The 27,201-nt window shown below is 37.6% G+C and overlaps 1 non-coding gene across 1 annotated transcript; it reads left to right on the forward strand.

Annotated features, from left to right (window-relative positions):
- The first annotated feature begins 8,030 nt into the window (after window positions 1-8,030).
- Window positions 8,031-8,138, forward strand: LOC148548533 (small nucleolar RNA R71). Its single transcript, XR_015897303.1, has one exon. It is a non-coding gene; the product is annotated as a small nucleolar RNA R71 (small nucleolar RNA).
- The last annotated feature ends 19,063 nt before the right edge of the window (window positions 8,139-27,201 follow it).

A 27,201-nucleotide genomic window follows, 5' to 3' on the forward strand; every position in this document is an offset into this window, starting at 1 on the left:
GGCTCGTGCTTTCCTTCCAAGTATTCACACGAACCCAAGTAGATGCGGGTGTTTGTCAGGCACGTTCATCTTAATGTGATGAACAGAGCTAATTTATTAGATCATCCTATTCACCACGATGAAGATTGGATATACATCTTAGAGATAGCTCAAACGCAGATCGAAGAAGAAACAGAAATACTTTTATTAATTCATAGGACTCAGCAGGGCTCCTCCCCTCAACTTAGGAGGTTTAGAAACTCATACTGAAGTAAAATACAATGATAAATGTGTATGATGACTGAAAGTGTCTGAAAACCCCCGAATTACATAAATAAAATCCTTTAAATACTAAACAGATGACTAGTAAGGGTAAAACAGTCTATTTAGTGCCAAAATTCACTTCTGGGGCCCACTTGGTGAGTGTTTGGGATGAGTTTTGGTGAGATCCTCGTGCTATGAGGTTTCCAGGGCATAGGACACCAGCTAGGGAGTCCTCTTTGGGCGTTTGTATATTTTTCTATGCTCTTTGGGCGCTGGACGCCTGGAAGGGGGCAGGTGGCTGGCGTTGGACGCCAGTTTTGGGCCTTCTAATCCGAAGAAAAGTATGAACTATTATGTATTGCTGGAAAGCTCTGAAAGTCAGCTTTTCATATCTATTAAGAACGCTCCATTTGGAATTTTGTAGCTCCAGAAAAGCTCTTCCGAATGCAGGCAGGTCAGATCTGGACAGCATCTGCAGTGCCTTCTCTGTCTCTGAATCAGACTTCTGCTCTAGCTCCTCAATTTCAGCCAGAAAATACCTGAAATTGTCCAAAAACACAAAAACTCAGTAGAATCCAAAAATGTGAATTTAACACTAAAAACTATAAAAACTCAATAAAAACTAAACAAAAACTACTAAACATTATATGAAAATGATGTCAAAAAACGTATAAAATATCTGCTCATCAATGTCCTTTAGAACTAGAATTCAGATAATATTATGAATTATCTTCTTTTTAACCTTTAATTAATCCTTGAACACAACCTTTTCTTTTTCTTTTCTTTGGTTCTTTGAACCTTGAGCCTAGCTATGACTTTAAATTTTTTGTCTCTAGATTTACTTGACACAAGAACTTGACTAGGAAACTCTTTGAGTTCTAATTTTTCTTTTGCATTTTCCCAGTCAGTGGTGCTCAGAGCATTTGGCATACTCTTTATTTGCGCTTGGCTTTGACTCTAAGTGTTCTGTCTAGAGTTTTACTTGACACATTCACACCACAAGCATATGGCTAGGGAAACAACTCTTTTGAACTTTTAATCACATTTAACCTTCCTAGCCATTGACACTCAAAGCCTTGGGCCTAGCTTTTTATTTTCTTTCTTTTTATTTTCTTGTTGTGTCTATTGCTTCTAGGATTAATTTCTTGTTTAATTTAGAGAATTCATAATACTAATCTAAATTTCTGTACCTCAATAATTAACAACCTTAACTCCAAGATCAAATACATACTATTCATTTCATGCATTCCAAACCACAAATAAATACCACCACATCAAGATAAATAAGAGAATTTAGAATATAAACTCAAGTTTTCTTGCATTATATCTTTTTTTTTCTCTCTTTTTTTTTCAATTCAAGCACAATGGGTGATACATGAGACAACTTTTTCAGCTAAATTTAAAATACTAAAACAATTAACTAGAAATAAAAAGACTACAATTGCTAATACTCGAGTATAAGATTGGGAACATATAATAGAAAAGCGAAAATAATAAAATAAAATTAGAAATAGGGAAATAGCATAAAAGAACTCAACCACCTCAGTTGTCTTGGTGGCTGCCTGTTCCCTTTGATGGAGCTCCTAGAAATCCTCTTTAAAATCCAAAGTCACACCTCATCTGTAAGAGCTCCTGATGCTGACTCTACAGCTTCTCTAATAGCTGCTAAAGAAGGGAAGTGTGGCCCTCATGACTCACCCTTAGTTGATCAATAGATGAGGTCAGCTGCTGCCAATACTCCTGTGGAAGAAAATACTATCTTGAGGCATCACTGGCTGCTCTGGCTAAGGTGGTAGAACCGGCTCCTCCCTCGAGGCTATAGCATACTCAAAGTCTTCTTAGAAATGGGCCTCTCTTTGGAGATGAGTGTATCATGCTCAATAAACACTCTGGTAGCATCACGGAGGCAATAGATAAGGTGTGCACGAAATTGTGATCATAATTTTCACAACTCCCGCACAACTAACCAGCAAGTGCACTGGGTCATCCAATGACTACGTTGAACATCATGTAGACCGTTTGTGGTTGTCAGGCACGTGGATCTCGGCTAAGCGAGTAACGAAGATAGTGGGTGATTGTCACGGGTCACCCCTCCATTCTGACTTAACTGAATTAAGTACGAGAGTATATCTTAGAGAAGAAGTAAGCGTGAATTAAAAGAGAAAAAATAGTACTTGCATTAATTCATGAAGAACAGCAGAGCTCCGCACCTTAATCTATGAGGTGTAGAAACTCCACCGTAGAAAATACATAAGAGAAAAAGGTCTAGGCATGGCCATGTGGCCAGCCTCCCAAACGTGAAAAGATCAGATCCAAAAGTATGATCAAAGATCTCAATACAATAGTAAAAAGTGCTATTTATACTAAACTAGTTACTAGGGATTACAGAAAATAAGTAACTAAGTGCAGATAGTGCAGAAATCCACTTCCGGGGCCCACTTGGTGTGTGCTTGGGCTGAGCATTGAGCTTTACATGTGCATAGGCCATTTCTAGAGTTAAACGCCAGCTTGGATGCCCGTTTGGGCGTTTAACTCCAGTTTTGGTGCCAGTTCTGGCGTTTTAAAGTCTCTGGCTGGCGTTTGGATGCCAGTTTGGGCCATCAAATCTCAAGAAAAGTATGGACTATTATATATTGCTGGAAAGCCCAAGATGTCTGCTTTCCAACGCAATTAAGAGCACCCCAATTGGGTTTCTGACTCTCCAGAAAATCCACTTCGAGTGCAGGAGGTTTAGAATCCAACAGCATCTGTAGTCCTTTCTCAGCCTCTGAATTAGACTTTTGCTCAGGTCCCTCAATTTCAGCCAGAAAATACCTGAAATTATAGAAAATACACAAACTCATAGTAAAGTCCAGAAATGTGATTTTTGCATAAAAACTAATAAAAATATAATAAAAAGCAACTAAAATATACTAAAAACTATATAAAAACAATGCCAAAAAGGGTATAAAATATCCGCTCATCACAACACCAAACTTAAATTGTTGCTTGTCCCCAAGCAACTAAAAACAAAATAGGATAAAAAGAAGAGAATATACAATAAATTTCAAAAACATCAATGAAGCTTAGTTTTAATTGGATGAGCAGGACTAGTAGCTTTTTGCTTCTGAACAGTTTTGGCATCTCACTTTATCCTTTGAAGTTCAAAATGATTGGCATCCATAGGAACTCAGAATTCAGATAGTGTTATTGATTCTCCTAGTTCAGTATGTTGATTCTTGAACATAGCTACTTTATGAGTCTTGGCCGTGACCCTAAGCATCTTGTTTTCCAGTATTACCACCGGATACATAAATTCCACAGACACATAACTGGGTGAACCTTTTCAGATTGTGACTCAGCTTTGCTAGAGTCCCCAGTTAGAGGTATCCAGAGTTCTTAAGCACACTCTTTTTGCTTTGGATCACGACTTTAACCGCTCAGTCTCAAGCTTTTCACTTGACACCTTCACGCCACAAGCACAGGGTTAGGGACAGCTTGATTTAGCCACTTAGGCTAGGATTTTATTCCTTTGGGCCCTCCTATCCATTAATGCTCAAAGCCTTAGATCCTTTTTATCGTTGCCTTTTAGTTTAAAGGGTTATTGGCTTTTTGCTCTTGTCTTTTGGTTTAAAGAGCTATTGGCTTTTTCTGCTTGATTTTTCTTTTTCTTTCTTTTTTTTTCTTTCTTTTTTGCATTTTTTTCGCAAGCTTTTTCTTTTCACTGCTTTTTCTTGCCTCAAGAATCAATTTTATAATTTTTCAGATTATCAATAACATTTCTCTTTTTTATTATTCTTTCAAGAGCCAACAATTTTAACATTCATAAACTTCACTATAAAAAATATGCACTGTTCAAGCATTCATTCAGAAAACAAAAAGTATTGCCACCACATCAAAATAATTAAACTATTTTCAAGATAGAATTCAAAATTCATGTACTTCTTTTTCTTTTTCAGAAAACATTTTTCATTTAAGAAAGGTGAAAGATTCATGGAACATTCATAGCTTTAAGACATAGACACTAAACACTAATGATCATGTAATAAAGACACAAACATAGACAAAACATAAAGCATAAAAATCGAAAAACAGAAAAATAAGAACAAAGAAATTAAAGAATGGGTCCACCTTAGTGACGGCGGCTAGTTCTTCCTCTTGAAGATCCTATAGAGTGCTTGAGCTCCTTTATGTGTCTTCCTTGCCTTTGTTGCTCCTCTCTCATGGCCTTTTGGTCCTCTCTGATTTCATGGAGGATGATGGAATGCTCTTGGTGCTCCACTCTCAGTTGCTCCATGTTAGAACTCAAATCTCCTAAAGAGGTGTTGAGTTGCTCCCAATAGTTGTGTGGAGGGAAATGCATCCCTTGAGGCATCTCAGGGATTTCTTGATGAGGGGCTTCCTCATACTCTTGTTGAGGTCCATGAGTGGGCTCTCTTGTTTGCTCCATCCTCTTCTTAGTGATGGGCTTGTCAGCTTCAATGAGGATGTCTTCCTCTATGACAACTCTGGCTGAATTGCATAGGTGACAGATGAGATGAGGAAAGGCTAACCTTGCCAAAGTGGAGGGCTTGTCAGCCACCTTGTATAGTTCTAGAGATATGATCTCATGAACTTCTACTTCCTCTCCAATCATGATACTATAGATCATGATACCCCAATCAGTTGCTAGTAGAAATGATAGAGCGTTGGATGAACTCTAACCATCCTCTAGCCACGGGTTTGAGGTCAAGCCTTCTCAGTTGAACCGGCTTACCTTTGGAGTCTCTCTTCCATTGCACTCCTTCCACACAGATGTCCATGAGGACTTGGTCCAACCTTTGATCAAAGTTGAGTCTTCTAGTGAAAGGATGAGGATCTCCTCTCATGATTGGCAAGTTGAATGCCAACCTTACAGTTTCTAGACTGAAATCTAAGTATTTTTCCTGAACCATTGTGAGCCAATTCTTTGGGTTCGGGTTCACACTTTGATCATGGTTCTTAGTGATCCATGTATTAGCATAGAACTCTTGAACCATTAAGATTCCGACTTGTTAGATGGGGTTGGTGAGAGATTTCCAACCTCTTCTTCGAACCTCACATCGGATCTCCGGATATTCACTCTTTTTGAGCATGAAGGGTACCTCGGGGATAACATTTTTCTTGGCCACCACTTCATAGAAGTGGTCTTGATGGACTTTTGAGATGAATCTCTCCATCTCCCATGACTCGAAGGTGGAAGCAATTGCCTTCCCCTTCCTCTTTCTAGAGGTTTCTCCAGCCTTAGGTGCCATTAATGGTTATGGAAAAACAAAAAGCAGATCTTTTTTCCACACCAAATTTAAAAGGTTTGCTCGTCTTCGAGCAAAAGAGGAAAGAAAGGAGGAGAAGAAGAAGAAATGGAAGAGATAGAGGGGTGTTTTGGATTCAGCCAAGGCGGGTTTAAGTGTTTAGGATGTGTGAAATTGAAGGTGGTAAGGAGGGGTATTTATAGGGTAAGAGAGAGAGAGGGAAGTCACGTATGAAGGGGTTGGGTTTGGGACGGAAATGTTTTGAATTTGAATGGTGAGGTAGGTGAGGTTTTATGATGGGTTTAGGGAAATAGGGGATGGATGTGAGTGGTGAGTCTTGTTATGGAAAGGTGTGAAGAGGAGAGAAATAGAAGTGGGGTAGGTGGGGATCCTGTGGGGTCCACAGATCCTGAGGTGTCAAAGAATTCTGGTCCCTGCACCTTTTGGCGTTTAAATGCCCTGTGTATGCCATTTCTGGTGTTTAACGCCAACTCTGCTACCTTTTCTGGCGTTAAACGCCAGGCTGATGCCCTTTTCTGGCGTTTAACGCCAACCAGACACCAGACACCCTTTTCTGGTGTTAAACGCCAGTTTGTCTGCCAATTCTGGCGTTTAACACCCAGAATGCTGCCAGACTGGGCGTTAATCGCCCATTCTGCTATCCTTACTCGCGTTTAAACGCCAGTAAGCCTGTCCTCCAGGGTGTGCTATTTTTGATGTTTTTTTAATTCTGCTTTAATTCTACAGTTGTTTTCGTGACTCCACATGATCATCTACCTAAAGAAAACATAACATAACAATGGAAAACAAATGTTTATAAAAATAAATATAATTAAATAACATTGGGTTGCCTCCCAATAAGCGCTTCTTTAATGTCAATAGCTTGACAGTGAGCTCTTAGAGAGCTTCACAGAGACTCAGAGCTTAATGGTGGCCTCCCAACACCAAACTTAGAAGTTGAGTGTGGGGGCTCTATTTGACTCTGTTTTGAGAGAAGCTTTTCATGCTTCCTCTCCATGGTTATAGAAGAAGATCCTTGAGCCTTAAACATAAGGTAGTCCTCATTCAATTGAAGGACTAACTCTCCTTTTTCCACATCAATCACAGCTCTTGCTATGGCTAGGAAGGGTCTTCCAAGGAAAATGGATTCATCCTCTTCCTTCGCAGTGTCTAGGATTATCAAATCAGCAGGGATGTACAGGCCTTCAACCTTCACTAAGACATCCTTTACAAGTCCATAAGCCTGTTTTATTGATTCGCCTGCCATCTCTAGTGAGATTCTTGCAGCTTATACCTCAAAGATCCCTAGTTTCTCCATTACAGAGAGTGGCATGATGTTTATACCTGATCCCAGGTCACACAGAGCCTTCTCAAAGGTCATGGTGCCTATGGTACAAGGTATTAAGAACTTTTCGGGATCCGGTTTCTTCTGAGGTAATTTCAGTTGAACCAAAGCATTCAGTTCATTGATGAGCAATGGAGGTTCATCCTCCCAAGTCTCATTACCAAATAACTTGGCATTCAGCTTCATGATTGTTCCTAGATACTGAGCAACTTGCTCTTCAACAATATCTTCATCCTCTTCAGAGGAAGAATAATCATTAGAGCTCATGAATGCCAACAGTAAGTTCAGTGGAATCTCTATGGTCTCTGTATGAGCCTCAGACTTATTTTGTTCCTCATTAGGAGACTCCTTAGTGGTCAGTAGACGTCCATTGAGGTCTTCCTCAGTGAAAATTACTGCCTCCTCCTCCTCTATAGGTTCGGCCATTTTGGGAATATTGATGGCCTTGCACTCTCTCTTTGGATTCTCTTCTGTATTGCTTGGGAGAGTACTGGGAGGGATTTCAGTAACTCTTTTACTCAGCTGACCCACTTGTCCCTCCAAAATTCTGATGGAGGACCTTGTTTCAGTCATGAAATTGAGAGTGGTCTTAGATAGATCAGAGATTATAGTTGCTAAGTCAGAGAGACTCTGCTTAGAATTCTCTGTCTGTTGCTTAGAAGATAATGGAAAAGGCTTGCTGTTGCCAAACCTATTTCTCCCACTATTATTATTATTGAAGCCTTGATTAGGCTTCTGCTAATCCTTCCAGGAGAAATTAGGATGATTCCTCCATGAAGGATTGTAAGTGTTTCCATAGGATTCTCCTATGTAATTCACTTCTTCCATTCCAGGATTCTCAGGGTCATAAGCTTCTTCTTCAGAGGAGGCTTCTTTAGTACTGCCGAATGCAGCTTGCATTCCAGTTAGATCCTGAGAAATCATATTGACTTGCTAAGTCAATATTTTATTTTGAGCCAATATGGCATTCAGAGTATCAATCTCAAGAACTCCTTTCTTATGAGTCATCCCATTATTCAAAGGATTTCTTTTAGAAGTGTACATGAACTGGTTATTTGCAACTATCTCAATGAGTTCCTGGGCTTCTGCAGGGGTTTTCTTCAGATGAAGAAATCCACCGGTAGAGTGGTCCAATGACATCTTGGACAATTCAGACAAACCATCATAGAATATACATAAGATGCTCCATTCTGAAAGCATGCAGAAGGACACCTTCTGATCAATTGCTTGTATCTTTCCCAAGCTTCATAGAAGGATTCACCTTCCTTCTATCTGAAGGTTTGGACTTCCACTCTAACCTTGCTCATCTTTTGAGGTGGAAAGAATTTGGCCAAGAAAGCATTGACTAACTTTTCTCAAGAGTTCAGGCTTTCTTTAGGTTGTGAATCCAACCATATCCTAGCTCTGTCTCTTACAGTAAAGGGGAAAAGCATAAGTCTATAGACCTCGGGATTAACCCCATTGGTCTTAACAGTGTCACAAATTTGCAAGAATTCAGCTAAGAACTAATGAGGATCTTCCAATGGAAGTCCATGAAACTTGCAATTCTGCTGTATTAGAGAAACTAATTGAGGCTTAAGCTTAAAGTTATTTGCTCCAATTGCAGGAATTGAGATGCTTCTTCCATAGAAGTCAGAAGATGGTGCAGTAAAGTCACCAAGCATCTTCCTTGCATCTCCACCATTGTTGTTGGGTTCGGCTGCCATGTCTGCTTCTTTTTCGAAAATTTCTGTAAAGTCCTCTCCAGAGTGTTGTGCTTTAGCTTCTCTTAGCTTTCTCTTCAGAGTCCTTTCAGGTTCAGGATCAGCTTCAACAAGAATATCCTTATCCTTGTTCTTGCTCATACGAAAAAGAAGAAAACAATGAGAGAAGAGAAATCCTCTATGTCACAGTATAGAGATTCCTTTATGTGAGTATAAAAATAGAAGAATGAGGTAGAGAGAGAATAAGAAGAATTCGAACATAGAGAGAAGAGAGAGGGGTTCGAATTATGAGTAGAAGAGAAGTGTCAGTAATTAAATAAAATAAATAGAAAGAGATGAAAGAGAGAGAGGATTCGAATATTAATTAAAAGAAAATAAAATATTTTTGTTTTTATTTTAATTATTGGTTAGTATTTGAATTTTAAGAAAGGAAATAAAAGCAAATTGAAAAACTAAATAAATTAATTCATTAAAAAGATTTTTGAAAAATTTGTTAGTTAATTTTCGAAAATGATGAGGGGAAAAAGTAGTTAGGTGGTTTTGAAAAAGATAAGAAATAGTAAACTTTTAAAATCAAACAAAATAGTCAAGTAGTTAATTGAAAAAGATTTGAAAATAAATTTTGAAAAGATAACAAGTTAGAAAAAGATTTTGAAATTAAATTTTGAAAAAGATATGATTGAAATTTATTTTGAAAAAGTTTTGAAAAAGAAATTAAAAAGATTTGATTTTAAAATTAAAGTTGATGACTTGACTAACAAGAAACTAAAAGATATGATTCTAGAATTTACAGATTGACCTTTCTTAACAAGAAAGTAACAAACGTGAAATTTTTGAATCAAAATATTAAATGCTAGCAAAGATTTCAAAAATTATGAAATAAAATTAAGAAAAAGATTTTGAAAATTTGTTTAAAGATTTTCGAAAGCATTAAAAGAAAAATGAAAAAGATTTTGAAAAATTTTAAGAAAGAATTCGAAAATATTAAAAGAAAATTGAAAAAGATTTGATTTTGAAAAAGATTTGAAAAGATAGAATTTTTAAATTGAAATTTTGACTTGACTAATAAGAAACAACTAAGTTTTAAAAATCTTTGACTAAGTCAACCCAAAATTTCGAAATTTATGAGTAAAATAAGGAAAAGATATTTTTTTTATTTTTGAGTTAATGAAGAAAGAGAAAAACAAAAAAATGACAAATGACATAAAAATTATGAATCAAAACAAGAAAAATATGCAAAAACACTTTGAATGTCAAGATGAACACCAAGAACACTTTGAAGATCAAGATGAACATCAAGAACATACTTTTGAAAATTTTTAAGAAAAGAAAGACATGCAAGACACCAAACTTAAAAATTTTTAATGTTTAGGCACCATGAATTCCGCACAAGAAAAACAAGAAAAGACACAAAATAAGAAAATATAAAGATCAAACAAAGAGAATCATCAAGAACAACTTGAAGATCATGAAGAACACAATGCATGAAATTCGAAAATTTAAGAAAAATTAAAAACATGCAATTAACACCAAACTTAAAATTTGACACAAGACTTAAACAAGAAACACAAAATTTTTGGTTTTTTTTATTTTATTAAATTTTTTTGTATGTTTTTCGAAAATATTTTGGAAATAGAAAATAAAAAAATTAAAAATTTTTAATAAGAATTCCAGGATTCATGCAATGTTAATCTAAAGCTCCAGTCTAAAAGATTAGACATGGCTTAATAGCCAGCCAAGCTTTAGCACAGAATTATAAATGAGAATCCAAAGGCGCATGCAATGTTATTCTAAAGCTTCGGTCCAAAAGAATTAGACATGGCCAAATGGCCAACCAAGCTTTAGCATAACAAATACATACAACAATAAGTAAATACATATAACAAAAACTTGGTGCACGAAATTGTGATCACAAATTTCACAACTCCGCACAACTAACCAGTAAGTACACTAGGTCGTCCAATAACTACGTTGAACATCATGTAGACCGCTTGTGGTTGTCAGGCACGCGGATCTTGGCTAAGCGAGTAACGAAGATAGTGGGTGATTGTCACGGGTCACCCCTCCATTCTGAATTAACTGAATTAAGTACGAGAGTATATCTTGGAGAAGAAGTAAGCATGAATTGAAAGAGAAACAATAGTACTTGCATTAATTCATGAAGAACAGCAGAGCTCCGCACCTTAATCTATGAGGTGTAGAAACTCCATGTAGAAAATACATAAGAGAAAAAGGTCTAGGCATGGCCGTGTGGCTAGCCTCCCAAACGTGAAAAGATCAGATCCAAAAGTATGATCAAAGATCTCAATACAATAGTAAAACGTGCTATTTATACTAAACTAGTTACTAGAGATTACAAAAAATAAGTAATTAAGTGCAGATAATGCAGAAATCCACTTTCAGGGCCCACTTGGTGTGTGCTTGGGCTGAGAATTGAGCTTTACACGTGCGTAGGCCATTTTTAGAGTTAAACGCCAGCTTGGATGCCAGTTTGGGCGTTTAACTCTAGTTCTGGTGCTAGTTCTGGCGTTTTACGCCAGAAAAGGGTCTCTGGCTGGCGTTTGGACACCAGTTTGGGCCATCAAATCTCGAGAAAAGTATAGACTATTATATATTTCTGAAAAGCCCAAGATGTCTACTTTCCAACGCAATTGAGAGCGTGCCAATTGGGTTTCTGTAGCTCCATAAAATCCACTTCGAGTGCAGGAGGGTCAGAATCCAACAACATCTGCAGTCCTTTCTCAGCCTCTGAATTAGACTTTTGCTCAGGTCCCTCAATTTTAGCCAGAAAATACCTGAAATTATAGAAAAATACACAAACTCATAGTAAAATCTAGAAATGTGATTTTTTCATAAAAACTAATAAAAATATAATAAAAAGCAACTAAAACATACTAAAAACTATATAAAAATAATGCCAAAAAGGGTATAAAATATCCGCTCATCAATGATACAGTGGATCATTACTGGTCGGTCTATGGTAACCTCAGAATGGTTACTCATCAGTGTAATGGAGTGCTGAATAAACTCCAACCACCCTCTAGCAATCGGCTGTAAATTATGCCGCCCCAACTGGTAAAGCTGGCCCTCAGAGTTGAGCCTCCACTGGGCTCCCAGAAGGCATATATCTACAAGTATCTGCTCTGGTCTTCGGTCTCTGTTGACCCTCTTAGTATAAGAGTCATCATCATCTCTATTATGTGGTAGGCAGAGTGTCTCTCTCACACTCTAGGGACCAAAGGCAAGGATCCACACTCTAACCACCGTGCTCCAGTTCTTAGTTCTTGGTTGTATGTGACCCAAGTTTTGGCATAAACCTTTTGGACTATCAATTGGCCCACCTTGATAACTGGGTTGCACAGTATGTCCCAGCCCCTCCTCCGGACCTCAGCTTGAATCTCCAGATACTCGTCTAGCTTGAGATCATACTGGACCTCCAGAATAACCTTCTTCCGGCCAGTGATCTCATCAAAATGGGCCTCGTGGACCTTGGAGCTAAACTAGGGCGAGTCATATGGACTGGTCACTGGGGCCTTCTCTTTTCTCTTCCTAGAGGAAGGCTCTCCTGTCTTGGGTGCCATCAATAATAATGAAGGAGAAAGGAAAGTGGCGCGGCCACAACAAACTTAAGAATTTTGCTCGTCCTCGAGCAATGAAAAAAGGAGTGAAGGGAAGAAGAAAGTAGATGGTAGTGATGGTAGGTGTAGAAGAAAATTAATGAAAATAATAGTGGAGGGGGTGAAAGAGCGAAACTCTCGCTCGATCTAGAATTTTCTAAAAATAAATTCCCGTTGTAAGTATAGCTTCTAGACTGACAAGAATTCCTTCTTTACAAAAGTTTTGTTTGTCACTTAAGCAAACCCAATAAAATTGATAACCGAGTATTTAAATCTCGGGTCGTCTTCTCAAGGAATTGCAGGGAGGTATGACTTATTATTAGCTATGAAAAAGGTAGAATTTTGGGTTTTTAATGTATAAGATAAAAAGCAAGAATAGTAAATGGCAAGAAAGTAAATTGTAAGGAATTAATTTAAATAAATAATAAAACTCTTGGCAAGGTATAAGAACTGGAAGTCCTATCTTAGTTATCCTTATCGATTGTGATGAGAATTGGATTTTTCTCCCACTTTGTTAACCTCTAATTATGAAGGTAAATCAAGTGGACTAATTAGCTTAATCCTCAAGTCCTAGTCAATCCCTGTGGGAAGACTAGCTTTAGAGCGATCTAGATCAATTAGAAATCTGCCAATTTCAACCACTGCTTTATTTGATAACTCAAGCGTCACCAATTACTTAACCAGAGCCAAAAGGAAAGAGAATCTACTCGAATAAAAATAATTTGGATAAATCGAAAGCATTCATATAAATAAAGCAAAGCAAAGTCAAATCTGAAATACCTCAATTTATATTAAATAAAACATTCAAATCTAAATACGAAGAATTCATAAGCCAAATTGGTAACATGAGTCAGATACAAATAAAAGCATTAGAATAAATAAAAATATAAAAGGAATATTGAACCTGAGAAGAAGTTGAAATCCTAAATCCTAATATAAATTCTAATCCTAATCCTAAGAGAGAGGAGAGAACCTCTCTCTCTAAAAACTACATCTAAATTATGAAAAGAGAATTATGAGCTTTCCCTCATAAATTAATGGATTCCCCCACTTTATAGCCTCTAATCTGTGTTTTCTGGGCCGCAAACTGGGTCGAAAATAGCCCAGAAATTGCTGGAGAAGAAATCTGCCATGCTGATTTTTGTCACTGCGATGCGTCCGCGTGGAGCACGCGTTCGCATCACCTAGTGTCACGGAAACTATAGAATATTATATATCAAATCGAAGCCCCGGACGTTATCTTTCCAACGTAACTGGAACCGCATCGTTTGGACCTCTGTAGCTCAAGTTATGACTGTTTGAGTGCGAGAGGGTCAGGCTGACAGCTTTGCAGTTCCTTCAACTTCTTGTATTCCTTCCACTTTTGTATGCTTTCTTTCCATCCTCCAAGCTATTCCTGCCCTGTAATCTCTGAAAACACTTAACACACATATCAAGGCATCGAATGGTAATAAGAGAGGATTAAAATTAGCTAACTTAAGATCAAAGAAGCATGTTTTCATTCAAAGCACAAAATCAGGAAGGAAAACGTAAACTCATGCAAATCATATGAATAAGTGTATGAAAGATTGATAAAATCCACTCAATTGAGTACAAGATAAACCATAAAATAGTGGTTTATCAACCTCCCCACACTTAAACATTAGCATGTCCTCATGCTAAGCTCAAGAGAAGCTATATAAAGAAGTGAAGAGGAATGATAGAGAGTATGCAATGCAACCTATCTATGTGAATGCAACTACACGTAAAATGTTTCTACCTACTTGGTTAAAAGAAAATCAAATTCTCCAAGAATAGACATAAATCAGATTTCACTAATTCAAATTATACAATAAAAGACAGGTAAACTTGTAAGAAGATAGCTCATGAAAGCAGGGAACATAGAATCAAGCATTGAACCCTCACTGGTAGTGTATATCACTCTAGTCTCTCAAGTGTATAGGGTAATTCACTCTACTCTTCTCTAATCATGCTTTCTAAACTTTGTTCTTCATCTAACCAAATAACAAATATTTAGTATACCAATGCAAACATCATGAGGTCTTTTCAGGGTTGTAATGGGGCTGAGGTAAAGGTAATATATATATATATATATATATATATATATATATATATATATATATATATATATATATATATATATATAAGGCTAAGTGAGCTAACAAAGTGAATCCTTGATTAGTCTAAGATCTCACCTAACATATACATACTTTATATAATTTAAAATGCTTTACCTAGCTACCCAAATTTTTCCCATTTTTGTATCACATGCTCATGTATCAAACTTATTTTTTGAATTTTGTCCCATGTGCATTGATTCTTTTTATTTTGCATTTGGGGTAATTCTATTTTTTTTTGTATCCCCTTATTTAATCACTTGAAATTTTTTTAATTCACATGGTAATTTAATTATTTTGATTTCACATGAGCATGCTTCCCAAATTTTTAAATAACTTATTCAATTTAATTCCCTCTTTTTTTTATCATCCCATGTTCCTATAAAATTCCCCATACTTAAATTATAGACAATATCTATCTTAAGCTAACCAATGATTCAACTTGGGATTTTTAATTTGTTTTTCTGCTTAAGGCTAGTGATGTGGTTATAAAACAGAAGGGGATTAAAAAGCTCAAAGTGGCTAACAAGGGTGACATAAAAGGGTAGGCTTATTTGGGATAAGTGAGGAAAAACAAGTAATAGCCTCAATCATATATGCAAGCATGTAAATACACTAAATAATGGACATATAGAATGGAACAAAGCAAAGATTGCAATTATAGAGAAGAAAATACACAAGAATAAAAATTTATGGTTAAATAATGTAACCATATAAATAAGCTCAAAATCTCACAGGTTGTGTGTTCTTTGGCTCAAAAACCATGTTCCAAATACAACTTCCAAACAAGTTTAACACAAAAAATTTTTTCAATTTAAATTAGTGAAATACTATAAAAATTTCTTGAAAAAGAAAATATTACTTCAACTAAGTAGTAACTAAATGCGTAAAATCAAACAAATATGCAATCAAATATGCAAATGCAACAATGAACAAACAAAGAAAATAGAGTATTGGTGTTGGAAAGAAGGTAACTAACCCCTGGAAGTCGGTATCGACCTCCCCATACTTAAAGATTGCACCGTCCTCGGTGCATGCTAAGATGTGCAAGTGGATGGGGGTTGTGGTTCCTCAGCTGGTGCTCCTTTTTTTTTCTTTTCTTGCTGGTGGTTTGGGAGTAGCTTTCTCTTTACCTTTCTTGGTGGCCATCCGAAAAAGGAAAAAAGAAAGTAACTTTTAAAGCTAAGGGTTAGAGCAAGAAAGAGAGCGGGAAAGGTGGTAATCAATGCACAATAAAGAAGAATGACGTTAACACATGGTCATGACTACATGTGAAAAGTTCATCAATGGAAATATAGCAAGTGCATGTAATGACAATTAAATGTAAGATGTTTATTGGCATGCTGGCAAAGGCATGAATAGCATAGATCAAGCATTCAATGTCCAAGTTAGATTACCAAGTCTTTCAAACTAACAACATGTTTGTAATAACAATTATATTTAAGTAATAAAATATAAAAAGGGTTTTGTGAAAAGCAAGCATTTAGAGTAGTAAATAGAAAGAAATCAAAAAATAGTGCACGATGCCATACGGGCTTTTTCACAAACACATAGCAAGCATAAGCTATTGAAAGTATTAAATTGAACATGCAAACAATCCTTTAAAAAGTAATATATAATTGTCACAAAAATATAGAAAATAATGACCCAAATAAATTTCTAACACCAATGAAAATAATGCAACGAATGAAAGTATGAAAATAAATTAGATGAAATAGAATGGAAGTGAAGAGGGATGAGAAGTTAAAGAGATGAAGTAGAAGAAAGTAAGAAAAGGAAGAAGAAGAAAAGATAGAAGAAATTAGGATTAGAAAAGAAAAGATAAGATAATTGGCGCTGATCTGGATAAGTTGTGCGACGCAGGCGACGCAGACGCGTGAGTGACGCAGTCGCGTGGTGTGCAATAATTATCAGGTGACGCGGACGCGTGGGTCATGCGATCGCGTGGACTGATTTGTGCGATTGGCGCGAGTGCAGCCTCGCGTTCGCACAACTCTCTGTTTGAAACTCATTTTGCCAAATTGTAGGGTGACACGGTCGCGTGAATGGCCATTTTTGAAAAGCAAAGTGAACGCGTCAGGCACGCGTTCGCGTGGGAGGGCTTGGGCTTCTAGCACGAGTCCAGCCCCATTCCAGCCTAACTTACTGCCATAGACCCCTTTACGTCGATTTTACAGAACCACGCGTTCGCGTGGGTGACGCAAACACGTGGGGAAGCTATTTTTCAAATGACGCGGCCGCGTCGGTGATGCGGTCACGTGGGCATATTTGTGCCTAAGGCACGCCTCCAGCCACGCTCTCGCGTGACTCTCTGTTCACTTTTCTTTTCTTCCCAACGCACTTGTGACGCGGACGCGTCAGCGACGCTTACGCGTCGCGTGCGTGTTTATATATATATATATATATATATATATATATATATATATATGCAAAATGCAGAATGCAGTATGCAGATATTGATGCAGATGTTATGAATAATTCCATGTTCAATAAAATGGAATAAAATAAAACTTAAAAATAAAACGAAATAAAATTAAAATTGAAAAAAAAGGAATGATTATACCATGGTGGGTTGTCTACCACCTAGCACTTTTAGTTAAAGTCCTTAAGTTGGACATGTGCTGAGCTCCTTGTCATGGCGGCTTGTGCTTGAACTCGTCTTGAAATTTCCACCAATGCTTGGACTTCCAATAAGCTCTATCAATACTAAGTAAATTCCTCAAGCTTTGATGGGGTTCTTCACAAGCTTTGAGCTCCCAAAGTTGATCCTCATATATTCCTGGATCCCAAATCTTGTTTCTACACCCGTCTTCAAGTTGATTATCATGATTCCATCCGGGTGGTTCAGCTTTAGAATTCTCATTGAAGCGTCCAAACAACTTCCTAGACCCATTTAATTGAGCTCTACACCAACCTTTGCGTTTAAACTTAAAGCTTCCAACCATAATGAATCTTGCAGGACAATTCTTACCACTGACCATCTTCCTCTTACTCTTAATGCCACAAAGAGCTCTAAGCTGACCATCCGTCTCTAGTAGCCCATATTCAAGTGGGAAAGTAAAGGTCAAGGATAAGAATTTTACCCACTTGAACGTTGTGTTGGACGGTAATGGCCTTGGGAGAGGTATTTCTAACGAATTTGCAAGCTCCACTCCATTGTGCTATTCTCTGACAACTTCCACCTCTTTGCAAGTTTCTTTAATATCAACCTCTTCCTCTTGGTAGCTTTCTTCCAATTCAATCTCTTCTTCACTGCTTTCCAAGGGCATGGGAGGTTGTGCTTCTTCTTCTTGAATCTCCATCTCTTGATCGACCTCTTCCAAGTCCTTAACCATGACATGCCTTGGAGGTTGTACACCTTCCTCAAGTCTTCAACCACTTCTTTGAAGGAGGCTCTATGTCTTGACTTTCCCATGGAGGTTCAGCATCTCCCAAGTCTTCAACCACTTCTTCCTCTTCAATAATTACTGCTTTGTCCAGTAGTTTTAATATAAAATCGTACTCATCCTTGATGATTTTTTTTCCATGATAACTCCTTTCAACTATTCTTTCATCTTCAAGGGTCTCTCCTATCTCCACATTTTGGGCCTCCTCTTACTCTAAGACAAAATCAGACTCCTCCTTGATGTCTTCCTTCACTGATTCTTCAACCACTCCTTTGACTTCAAGGGTCTTTACTACCTTCACCTTTAGGGCCTCTTCTAACTCCTTATGAAGTATGGATTCGCAAAGATGATCCCTTCTCTCTTGTTCCGTGTCAATAGCATCATTGGGACCATGTTGCTCTTGGATTGATGGATGTGGGTGCTCTTCTATGGATGGTGGTGATGGGATGGAGAGATCATTCTGTGGTTGAAAATGAAGTGCACTAGAGCTTGTGGGTTTATTGTTGAAAGTATTTGGTAGTCCGATTTAGGCGACGAGAGCTTGTATAGTAGAGTTTAGATCGGTAAGTGCTTTCTCCATGGAGGTTTGGGGTGGATAGGAGGGTTCATTTGTTGGGAGAAAGGGTTCATGGTAGGAAGGTGGTTCATCTTGATAACGATAAGGAGATGGTGTATATTGAGGTGGTGGTTCATGAGAGTAGTTGTGTTGGAATGGGGGTGGTTCTGTATATGGTTCATTTGGCTCATAAGGTGGTTGGTATGGTGGATACGGGTTAGGGTCATATGGAGGTGAATGGTGGAAAGGGGCTTGTGAGTATGGTGGTCCAAAGTTGTGTTGAGGAGATGGTTCATAAGCATATGGCGAGGCTTGTTGGTAACTACAAGAGGGTCCACCATAACTATTGTTTCGACATGCAGTGGTAAATGGTCATTGTCCATGGTAGTTTGGAAGGTGTTGTTGCCTAAAGGGTTGATCAGATTCTCGTGGCTCCATCCATCTCTGATTGTTCTGACCTTGATGCATGTTCCTGTTATAGTTTCCATTCCTTACAACAGCATTAGAACCAAACTCAAAGCGATGGGGGTGAGAACTCATAATAACAAATAAAAATTAAAAATGAAAATAAAAACAATTTTAAATTAAAAGGTTATTGAAATTTAAATTTTGAAAATTAAAATTTGAATTTTAAAATTTAAAATTTGAAATTTGAAATTTGAAATTTGAAAATTTTTAAATTTGAATTTTTAAATTTTGAAATTTGAATTTTGAAAAAGTCAACTATATAAGATAAAAATTTGAAAAAGATTTAAATTTTGAAATGGTTTGATTTTTAAAATTTAAAATTTAAAATTTAAAATTTGGATTTTGAATTTTGGAATTTAAATATTGAAATTTGAAATTTGATTTTGAAATAAGATAAGATAAGATTTTGAAAAAGATATGCTTTTTGAAAAAGATTTGAATTTTGAAATTTAAAACTAAGATAAGATAAGATAAAAATTTTAAAATCAAAATCTGAATTTTTAAAAGGAAAATTCGAAAATCCAATTAAAATAAAGAGAAAAGATATTTTTGAATTTAATGAGGAAAGAGAAAAATAATAAAATGACACCAAACTTAAAATTTTTAGATCAAAACGAAGAAAACAACTAAGAACAACTTGAAGGTCAAGATAAACACGAAGAACAAATTTTTGAAATTTTTTTTAATAACTAAATAAAAAACCAATAACCTCTTAATTTATGAAAAAGCAAAAATAAAAACAAAAATAAAAACAAATAAACAAGCAAAAAGCAAATATTTACAATAACCAATAATAAGGCACACGTTTGCAATTCCCCGGCAATGGCGCCATTTTGAAATAGCGAAACTCTCACGCGATCTAGAATTTTCTAAAAATAAATTCCCGTTGTAAGTATAGCTTCTAGACCGACAAGAATTCCTTCTTTACAAAAGTTTTGTTTCTCACTTAAGCAAACCCAATAAAATTGATAATCGAGTATTTAAACCTCGGGTCGTCTTCTCAAGGAATTGCAGGGAGGTATGACTTATTATTAGCTATGAAAAAGGTAGAATTTTGGGTTTTTAATGTATAAGATAAAAAGCAAGAATAGTAAATGGCAAGAAAGTAAATTGTAAGGAATTAATTTAAATAAATAATAAAACTCTTGGCAAGGTATAAGAACTGGAAGTCCTATCTTAGTTATCCTTATCAATTGTGATGAGAATTGGATTTTTCTCCCACTTTGTTAACCTCTAACTATGAAGGTAAATCAAGTGGACTAATTAGCTTAATCCTCAAGTCCTAGTCAATCCCTGTGGGAAGACTAGCTTTAGAGCGATCTAGATCAATTAGTAATCTGCCAATTTCAACCACTGCTTTATTTGATAACTCAAGCGTCACCAATTACTTAACCAGAGCCAAAAGGGAAGAGAATCTACTCGAATGAAAATAATTTGGATAAATCGAAAGCATTCATATAAATAAAGCAAAGCAAAGTCAAATCTGAAATACCTCAATTTATATTAAATAAAACATTCAAATCTAAATACGAAGAATTCATAAGCCAAATTGGTAACATGAGTCAGATACGAATAAAGCATTAGAATAAGTAAAAATATAAAAGGAATATTGAACCTGAGAAGAAGTTGAAATCCTAAATCCTAATATAAATCCTAATCCTAATCCTAAGAGATAGGAGAGAACCTCTCTCTTTAAAAACTACATCTAAATTATGAAAAGTGAATTATGAGCTTCCCCTCATGAATGAATGGATTCCCCACTTTATAGCCTCTAATCCGTGTTTTCTGGGCCGCAAACTGGGTCGAAAACAGCTCAGAAATCGCTGGAGAAGAAATCTGCCACGCTGATTTTCGTCACTACAACGCATCCGTATGGAGCACACGTTCGCGTTGCCTAGCTTCACAGCAACCATGGTCTATTATATATCAAATCGAAGCCCCAGACGTTAGCTTTCCAACGCAACTAGAATCGTGTCGTTTGGATCTCTATAGCTCAAGTTATGACCGTTTGAGTGCGAGAAGGTCAGGCTGACAGCTTTGCAGTTCCTTCAACTTCTTGTATTCCTTCCACTTTTGTATGCTTTCTTTCCATCCTCCAAGCCATTCCTGCCCTGTAATCTCTGAAAACACTTAACACATATATCAAGACATCGAATGCTAATAAGAGAGGATTAAAATTAGCTAAATTAAGATCAAAGAAGCATGTTTTCAATCAAAGCACAAAATCAGGAAGGAAAACGTAAACTCATGCAAATCATATGAATAAGTGTATGAAAGATTGATAAAATCCACTCAATTGAGCACAAGATAAATGTAAGACCCAGAACTTTTGAAAAGTCTTATTATGATCAAGTCTCAAATCATATAGTTATTTATAGCCTTAATTTTGGAAATCATTTTATTAAAGATAATTAAGGCAAGTTGTGATTTATTGAATTTGAGACAAGTTATGATTTATTATCCAATTTTACAACTATTGGATTATTTTCTATATTCAAATTATAAAGTTGGTAGTTGCGAAATAATAAGGATTTCTATATGATTTGGATTAAATAATTAATATTTTAAATATTAATACTGCTATTTTGGAAAATGAAGAAATTGAGTATATTATTTCTAATTATTTGGTTGGGACATTTTATTGAAAATAATTTATGAAATTGATGAGCAAATAGTATTTTTATACATTATTATTAATGGATTAGAATTTATTTCTAATTACTATAATATCCCTATTTTTATTTGAAATTACCAAAATGCCCCTAACCCTAATTTTTGAAAGAGAAACCCTAACCCTAAAACCCTAACCCGGTAACCCATTTCTTCCTCCCACAACCCAGCAAACACAAACACTCCCTAATACTACAGCAGCAGCGGCTGCAACGTGAAACAGGGAAACAGGGGAGGGGTTTGCGGAAGCAGATTGAGAGAGGAGGAAAGGCGGCGCGGTGGACGCCACTGCCACCATCGCCGCCGCTGCTGACAAGGAGGGGAGAGAGCTGTGAGGGCCGAGGAAGGGGAAGGAGAGAAAGACCCGCGCCGGCATGCGGGCTTCACCGTCGCCATCACGCCGTCGCCTGACCGAGGGAGAAGACCGTCGCGCCTCACTGCCTCGCCACCGCCGAACTCGCGCGCAGAGAGAGAAGATGCGCGAAAGGGAGCCACCGCGGGGAAGCCATCACCGCCTGTCATCGTCGCCGAGCGTGGGCTTTCACCGTTCTCCTCGTCGCCGACCAGCTTGTCGCATCACCGCTGACGCGCCATCATCCTCGTCACAGAGCCAGCCGCCACGGAGCTTCCATAGCCGCCGCGTTTCACCGCGGTTGAGGGCGTCTCCATCGTCGCACCTTGGCCGACGGCATTACCGATTTGCTGCTCCTCGGTGCCTAGCTTGAGCTCCTGTTGCTGATGCCGGAGATCGGCGGTTGCCGGAAAACACCACTGTTGTTGTTTCCGAAGGAGGGAGAAGCCGTGCCGTTGTTCTGACCGCCGGAGCTTCTGGTCGAGCCTCAACCGCCGGGAACGCCGCTGCCGCCACCGAGCTCCACTGCCGGTAAGGCTTTTAAGTTGAGTTTCCCTTCTGTTGAGTTTCCTGGAACTTCATTGTCGCTGCGTGTGGTTCAGATCGCCGCTGCTGCTTGGGGCTGACTGCCGGGCTGCCGCCAAACCGGTTCGGAGACCGCCGTTGTTTCGGTTCAGCCGTTCCTTTGGTTCGATAAGCGTTTCGATCTGAAAGCCCTCTATTTACTGCTCTATTATACGTTGAGGAGTTGTAGCATTTGTTGTTATGAGAGTTAATCTTGGTTATTATATATTGCGATTAGAGTCGTTGTGGTTGCTGAGGAAACGGTTTGGAGCTGAGGTTTTGGTAGTCGGGATTTTGATTGTTGATTTCGAGTCGAGGCGGAAAGGACGCTGTGATGCCTTCGAGTTATGGAATTTTCATTTTGAGGTAGGGGCGCTTTTCAAAAACTATGTTTTATGTATTGGAATTATTACATATGGATACTGATGTGAGATATTGTGTATTTGGCGATTGTATCTGCCTTATGTATTATTTGATTGACTCGAATGATTATGGATGTTGGCTTGGCTGAATTGTTGTGTGGCTTGTGAAATGTAATGTTTGAAGTTGATTCTTTAAATATTTGAAATGAGTTTAATCCGTTGAGGATTGGTTTGAATTGAGTCAATTATTTTGATGATGTGAAAGATAGAATGCTCTTGAAATCCAGCCTGGGTTGCTTTAATTGCTCTGGTTTTGATAAATGATTTATTGCTGAACCGATTCTTTAAAGCTTTATAAATGAGTTAAATCGGTTGATATTGAGTTGATTTTTGAAATGGTTTCCTTGAGGTATGCCATTGAGGCGACTGTTGGATTTAGCTTGCTTTTGAATTGATTTCTGGTTTTGAGCTGTTGAAAAGGAATGAGAAACGGTTTAGTTGGGACCCGAACCGGGTGGCAAAAGTCCAAGTTTTAGGGGAGGTGCTGCCGAAATTTCTATAAAATCCGAGTCTTTATTGAAATGTTGTTTGGAGAATGATGAGTTAAAGACTTCTACTATTTTATTTAAATTATCAAGGAAAGGATGATTCATGCTTTTGAAATGAGTTAGTAAAAGGGGAAATTGTAATTTAGTCTTGCTTCTTAAGAAAAGCATTGTATCTCTTTCAAGAGAAAGTTATTTAGGTGAAACTTGTGTTTTAAAGCTGTTTGAACGTGAAAAGGGTTTATGCCTTTGAATTTGACTTGGGAGTTTCAATTAAAGAAGTTTCAATGGCTTTGAAAGAACCTGAATGTCTATTGACAAGTTTCATTTTGAAATGTTTGAGAAAGGTTTTAAGTGCTCCTTGAATTCTGAACTTTTGCAAGACTAAAACAATTTTGAACAGTCGAAATGCTTTAGAATTTATCATGGGGGTTGAAGCTGGTTTTACCTAGGTAAAGGAAACGGCTTTGAAAGAAGTAAATGATTACGTGACTCGGTTTGGCTTAGATCCTATTTGCTTACTCAAATAAGAAAGCCAATGTTTTAATGATTTTAAATGAATTTGGCGAAATGAGTTATGTTATTCTCCCCTAAAGACTTGGGACTCTGCCGAGCAACTCTTGTTATGAAATCCCATTGTTGTATGGGTGATTTTGAATATTTTGAAATAAATCCTTAACTTGCCATGGTTTTGGAAGTTTTGGAAAGAGAATGCCGAAAGTGGCTTTGTTTTAAAAAGGGAACTCACTTTGAGTAAATTTGGCTTATGAGCCTGAGATGATTTGAGAAACGAGATTTCTAAAGCCAAGGCTGAAAAGAGTTGAAACTTGATTTCAAAGTGAAATGAATTGAGAAAATGATTTATGGCTTAAATGCCGATTTCATAAATCTGATGATTTTGAATGGTGGAAGTGCTGTTTTATTATGAGCCGGAATGGCTATGTATGATTATGAATATTGACTGGTTTTGGATTGAACCGTGAGCCAGAATGACTGTGTGTGATTATCAATATTGATTGGTTCTGGATTGAACCGTGAGCCGGAATGGCTGTGTATGATATGAATATTGGCTGGTTCTGGAATGAACCGTGAGCCGGATGGCTGAGATGGATGTTGATCCATGGATGAGATTGATTGCATGTTTATGCTGAATCATTGATAAATGTGAATGTTGCACTTCCACTATCTGAGATACGAGTTTCCCTGGGTAGTAGCAGTGGCTAGCCACCACGTGCTCCAGGTTGAGACTTGATACTCTGTTGACCCTATGTCGTAAGTGTGGCCGGGCACTGTGAAAGCCCCGGATGAGCTCGCCCCCATAAATATTCACCAGTGACGGTGATGGATAAATATTCACCAGTGAGGGTGATGGATATGGATCATGATTATGATCAAGTTTATGATGAGTATAACTCGAGTTGGGGATGCACGACAGAGGGACAGTCCAATGGTTAGCTACCAGGACTTGTCGGGTTGGCTCTATAACCGACAGATGATATCATCAGCCACTAGGGATAGGCATGCATCATATGCATTTGTGTGACATTGGTTGGGTGTGCATATTATACTTGGTTTGCCTATGTGATTAATTGCTAACTGTTCTACTTGAAATTACTGTTTGTTTGTGCTTGAACTTCCTATCTGTGTTTGCATCTGGGACTCTGTTGGATTGTGGTGATTGGTTGTTGGTTGGATTGTTTGGGCCTAGGGCCGTGGTTGGAATGAGATGAACTGATGGTTGATTTCGGTCTTGTGTTTCTGGTTTGGAATAAAATATGAAAGGCTATTTTGGTTTCGCCTAGATAAACCGTTTTGAAAGGCTTTTGAGTTTTTGAGAATTGAAGGGTTCTTCTTTCCGAAAAGATTTCCGACTTTACTTTCATTGTAAACCGTTGTTTTTGAAAAGAGGCATAAGACGGTTATGAATCACTGGTACGGCTTATCTTCACGTATCCTATTACAGTAATTCCTAAAAACCCTCTACTAAGAACCCTTTCGAGGATGATGTTCTCACCCCCCTACATTTTTCCCCTTTCAGGATATGGCGCAGAAGTTACGAAGAACTTATTTAATTGTTGTTGTGATGCTTTGTATTATTTTAGTTATGGTTTACTGCACCCTCGCCTTTATCTTGATATGTTCTGTAAGAGGGATAGGAATTGTATTGGATAATGCTTATAATATTATCTATGTATATAAGTGTATATATGTATGTACCCTTTATGAGTTTTTGTAAGTTGTATGGTATTTATGGATGTACGTTATCGAACGAAAGTATCTTTGGGAGCGGTATTGCGGTTTAAAGTTTTAAATAGGCTCATATTTTAGTATTAAATAATATAAGTGTCGTCGTAATGTCCGAGCTATCAGAGTCGCGCAGCCGGAAGTGCGAGCTTTGGTAGTTAGGGTGTTACAACAAACCATAAAATAGTGGTTTATCAGGGGGTTGGAAAATATGGGGAATATAAAAAATAAAATTTAGCGATGATATGGATGTGGAAGAGGAAGGGAAGGGACTGGAGTAAAAATGGTAAAAGAAAGAAAGGGAATGAATTTTTGTTGTGGTAAAAAGGAAAGGGGTGAAAAGGATATATATATATATATATATATATATATATATATATATATATATATATATATATATATATATAAGAGGGGGGAGGGAGTTCGGATGGGGTAAGGGATGGGGAAGGGTAAAATTTGATTTGAATTGAGTTAGGGTGGTTGGGATATTAAATGAGGAATGAAAAAAATTGAATAGGGAGGAGAAAAAATAACAGTTAGGAAGGCGGGTTTTATGGAGAGAGAGATAGATTTTGGGAAATTGGAGGTATGTAATTGGTGGAAGGAAAGGTGGGGTTGGTGGGAAGAGAGAGATGAGTGGGGTAGGGCCCACACCTTCTCCCTTTTTAAATTCAAAGATTCCCTTCGAGATACACCTTCAGGCGCTGCTAGCGCTAAACGCTAGCCTCGGCGTTTAGCCGCTAGCCCTATTTTTTTTGTGTACGAGGTCTTGGCATTAAACGCCCAGTTCCACGTTTATCATCAAGAAGGCAGATAGCACTTTCATCTTTGTAGTGCCTCTAGCACTAAATATCTTGGTCCGCGTTTAGCACAAAGGGGCATAGAGGGTTCCTCGAAATACGTGCCTACTGGCGCTAAACGCCTAAGTTTGCATTTCGCGCCACAATCACAGTGGGCTTGTCTTGTTTTGCATGCTCCTCAGCGCTAAACGCCCAGCTTGGCATTTAGCGCTACCCTCACAGTATGGAATTCTCGATTTACGTACCCTCTGGTGCCAAATGCCAGGTTCAGGCATTTAGCACTGCGGCACCCGAAGCCAAATCCATCCAAGATGGTCTTTTCTTTCTTCTGATTTCTCCAGTTCCTATTTTCAACACCTTGCATGAATAAAACACATATAAAAAGAAGGAAACCTCTAGGAAATTAGTATAAATTAATCAAAACCAAAATCAAAATAACTATAAAACTAATTACACGGATAGTTAGGTTGCCTCCCAATAAACGTTTCTTTAACGTCACTAGCTTGACGGTCAGCTCTGCTAAGTGAGCAGATGGGCGGACTTCTAACGATCAACCTTGCCTCCAATATAGTGCTTCAGCCTATGGCCATTGACAGTGAACCTCCTATCTAAGTTCTCTTCTTAGAGCATAACATGAGCAAACTGAGACACTCTGGTTACCACAAACAATCTTAACCACCAGGATTTCAGCTTCCCAAGAAAGAGCTTGAGCCTTGAGTTGAATAATAAGACTTCCTGGCCTAGCTCAAATGCTCTGGGGGCTATTTTCTAGTCGTGACACGCCTTTGTCTTCTTTTTATAGAGCTTGGAATTCTTATAAGCTAAATTTTTGAATTCATCAAGCTCATTCAGTTGAAGGAGCCTCTTTTCTCCTGTAGCTTTGGCATCAAAGTTCAGGAACTTTGTTGCCCAATATGCTCTGTGCTCCAACTCAACTGGCAAGTGACAGGCTTTACCATAAACTAAATGATACGGTGACA

The sequence above is a fragment of the Arachis ipaensis genome, chromosome B8 (assembly GCF_059453495.1).
Source record: "Arachis ipaensis isolate K30076 ecotype BB chromosome B8, ASM5945349v1, whole genome shotgun sequence".
In the NCBI taxonomy this organism is placed as follows: Eukaryota; Viridiplantae; Streptophyta; class Magnoliopsida; order Fabales; family Fabaceae; genus Arachis; species Arachis ipaensis.